Source organism: Pygoscelis adeliae, unplaced genomic scaffold (assembly GCF_000699105.1).
Source record: "Pygoscelis adeliae isolate BGI_AS28 unplaced genomic scaffold, ASM69910v1 Scaffold179, whole genome shotgun sequence".
NCBI lineage: Eukaryota > Metazoa > Chordata > Aves > Sphenisciformes > Spheniscidae > Pygoscelis > Pygoscelis adeliae.
In genome coordinates, this window is record NW_008825612.1 from 2246672 (window position 1) to 2250560 (window position 3889).

The 3889-nt window shown below is 37.9% G+C and overlaps 1 protein-coding gene across 1 annotated transcript in view; it reads right to left on the reverse strand.

The window, feature by feature from the left end:
• Nucleotides 1–3889, reverse strand: part of MNAT1 (MNAT CDK-activating kinase assembly factor 1) — a gene marked incomplete at its 5' end in the record, with an annotated part of 110939 nt that overhangs the window by 65698 nt on the left and 41352 nt on the right. The gene's annotated exons all lie outside the window — the stretch shown is intronic.

The window sequence follows — 3889 nt, forward strand, 5'->3', positions numbered from 1 at the left end:
TGTGCAATGCATATGAGCACCTCCTTCACACATTAAAATTAGCTTCACATTAAAGCCACCTCCCAACCAGAAATGGTCACTATATTCACCAAGAAACAGAAGAACGGTTCTATTGCCAGACCTTAGATTTCTTTTGCACACCCTGATAAGCCCTAGAAATGGTAGAAACCTCATTCATTTCCGACAACCTTTGCTCCTTTTGACAGCTACTAAAATCTAAAGTACAAGCATTGACAGGAAATAGTATTTTAGCACTACTGCAACAATGAAGATTGCTACAGTTTCTTTTGTAGCTTTACACTGATTTCAGATTAGACTTAATAAAACTGTTTTAAATATTCAGATATGCTGAAAGCCTCTTTCTTAATATGATGAACGTGATAAGCAGAAAACTCTGAAGCACTTTCTCCCCCCGTTTAGAGGTAAATCAAACTGATTGATTAGGAAAGTATGCTTCATGCACAGAAGAAATAATTTACTGAAATAAAATTTAAAAATTAATGAGCAGACTGCAAAGAAAAAACAGCTTCCACTTGAAAGGAGCAAAAAAACCCCAATTTAACAAAAGGAAAAGTGAAGGAGACCCTATCCCCATGAGCTAATTGTCTGTCTTGTGCTATAGGGGATGCTCTTGCTTAGCTTACAAGTGAAAGACGCTCCCTCCCTCCCTCCCCCGCAAGCATAGGAACTCCACAGTACTAATATGACACCTTAAATGAGCCAACTTCCCTGAGCATTGCCCAGGAGACTAGAATGGGCATGTCTCTTACTTCAGAAACTGAGAAACATGTCCAATTATCAGTCAGGCTGAAGAACATCTCTGACCAAGACCATCCCAGGAAAAACACTCATGTTCAAGCTGAAAAAAAAACACCACGGATTGCCCCAACTAGCATATTTTTATAGCCTTTGTGTAAACACAAACTCTGGATTAGCCAGCATCTCAGCTAGCTCTATCTGGATTCCCTTCTTTTGAAACAAAATTAAGGAAAACACCCACCAGAAAAGGTCAGTGGCCAAACTATTCGGAAAAAATAAAAGCACAGGGGAAGAACGTACATAGTGATTCATTAAATGTGTGCTGCCGAAACTCGTAACAGTGAGCACAAAACAGACTTTTCACAGAAACTATACTTAATTTGCAGAACTGTTGAGCCAAACAGAGCATTAACTGGAACTATATTTTTTAAGAAATTCTCAGTACTCCCCCTAGAGCTGCCCCCACCCATATAAGTGGTGTGAACCCCATGGCTCAGAGAGGAACAAAGCTAAAGCAACTATACAGAGTGCTGCCCTTGAAGGGCAGCGCAACAAAAGCTCTACCTATTTCAAGTGTACACCTATGCAAAACAAATGGACTGAGCATCTCAGGTTTTTAGAAAAACACTCAACCTGGAAAATAAGCATGTCATAAGGCGAGTACCCAGGTGGGAACTCACCTTATGCTGTCACTAGAATACACTGTCACAGATCACCAACCACACCAAATCATGTACAATGAGCAGTATTGCTTTTTACAAAACTAACACCGTTCTGAGCCAAACAATATGCATTTGACTACAGTAACTTTCCAAGATGCATCCCAGTCCTAATCTGAAAGCATCAAGAATTATTAGAGATTTCATTGCATTCCAGAGTCAATTTTAACAGTGAGGCCAATTAACCAGTGGAACATTGTGAACTTTAGGTCTTATTTGTTCCTTCACTTCCTATTTAGATCCTATTTGTTTAACTAAGGTTACTGGTTCTTGCTACATTTACTGTTGCACTGTTCAGATTTGGCATGTTCCGCGTTAAGGAGGTACTTACTGTAAATTGAGTCGCATCTCAACCTTCTCTCAAACTAGAGGCAGAATGCAGTATGAAGCATATCTTTCTGCCTTTGAATGGAGCTTTTTGGCTCCTCTTTGCATTCTTTCTGATTTTTGCATTCAAAATGCAGTTGGCAGGACTCTTCAGTCCATGAGTCTTCCCAATACAGCATTCAGAAGGAAAAGTCCTTTCCTATTTATTGCTGTACTATTCACATACCCAAGGCCCCTCCACACACACATGCTGTGGCCGAGGGTCAAACTGGTTTACTTGCTTAGCTAAACTTCCAAATCCTCTTCACAGAGCCTGTTATTTACTCTTCTATTATAATTTTGCATTTAGCCATGTTAAAACACATTTCATTCAAATGAGGCCAGCTTGTCAAAGCAGCCCTGTAAACTGCCAGCTTGCGTATCATCCATAGAAATTCAACATCTGCTTCCAAACACTGAACTGTGTCCTAGCAGAACACCCACAGAAATATTCCCATGCTGTGGTAACCAACAACTACTTTCGTAGTTGTAATTTCATAGAAATTACAAGTTAGCCAGTTAATTCATTTACTGTGCAGAATCTCAATATTGTTATTATTCTGTAATGTAATTTCTATATAATTCTAAAAATCAATGTCATGCAATAACTAAATCAAGCACCCTATAAAGAAAATACGGAAACATTCATCTTTCTCAACAAAACCTGTAATTTTATGGGTGTAAAATCTGTTTTGCTTGATGTAATCCATCTTCCATAAATAGTAGTCACCAACTTCAAATATTCCTATCCTTAACTTTATTGTTAACTGTACTTATTCCTAATTTTCTTTTTTAAGTTGTTCTTTTTTAATCTAGGACTAAGGTCAGTCAGGGTGAGGTTTTTTGTTTGTTTGTCTGGAACCTAACAAATTAAACTAGTCATCTACCCACACTGTCTGAACACCGACAAAGTAACAATCAGTTATCTGGAATATGCCCTATTATTCCAAACGTTAAGCTTTAAATGTCATAATGCTAGAAATCTCCTCATCCCAGTCTTTCACCATTCCTGGATGAAGTTTATTTAGGGCTGCAGATTTGAAATGTCCACTACCTCATGCTGCATTTAATGTCCATTTACAAATGCATTAGAAAGTACTTCCATTGTTCTCATCATATAGCATAAGCTTATCTTCTTCCTTTTCCCAGAAGAAAGGCCAACAGCTTTAAGAAATTCTGATAATACATTTTAACAGCAAGAAAAAGTACAGGCATTCAGTTAGAATATTTTTTAAACAAAACAACAAACATTTTCTGCCCACTAGCTTTTCTACACAACAGAAAACATCTCACGAAGCATATCAATCTCTCCCAGACTCTTAGATTTTAAAAGAAAAAGGAAAAAGATACGGCTTATACTACAGGAAAACAAGAAAACAATCTGCACAACTTTGCAACAGCTGACACTACTTCTGGAAAAATAAGCTGCAAACGCTTCAACATTGTGAACTCTCTGGGGGATAATGAACACAGCACAGATATCCCTGACAAAATAAATTGATTAATCGATGGGAGACTAGTTTGATGCAAAGGTTTTGGCTTTGCTGACTTCTTGGTTTGTTGAGGAGGGTGAAGAGTGTGTTGGTTATTTTCAAGACATCATTTACCATCGTCAATTCTAAAATACAAAGTCTAAAAAAAAGTGCAGAGATTTAAAACAAAACAAAACAGGAAACCAGTTAGGTGCAAAAAAGATCAGTAACTCATGCTCCCACCCCTAAAACCCTCCGCAAAACTTTACGTTTCCACACACAGGCTGATGCATACTTGTACCATGTTGTGATAAAGAACAGGAATGCTGACAGATCTTTAGCTGTCACCGTAGCAGTAACACATTGGCAAAAATACTTGTTGCTTCCTAGAGTCCAATAACAATGAAAATAGCATCCTTAACCACTCAGCACCATCTTCTAAATTGTCCATCTCATACTCACGGATTATTCCGGTGATTAAAGTAAATCTGAAGAACGTGCAGCCTATTCTTGAACTTCCAAAATTTCAACTTCCAGAATTGGTACGCAAATGAGACAAAAATAATTCAAAGT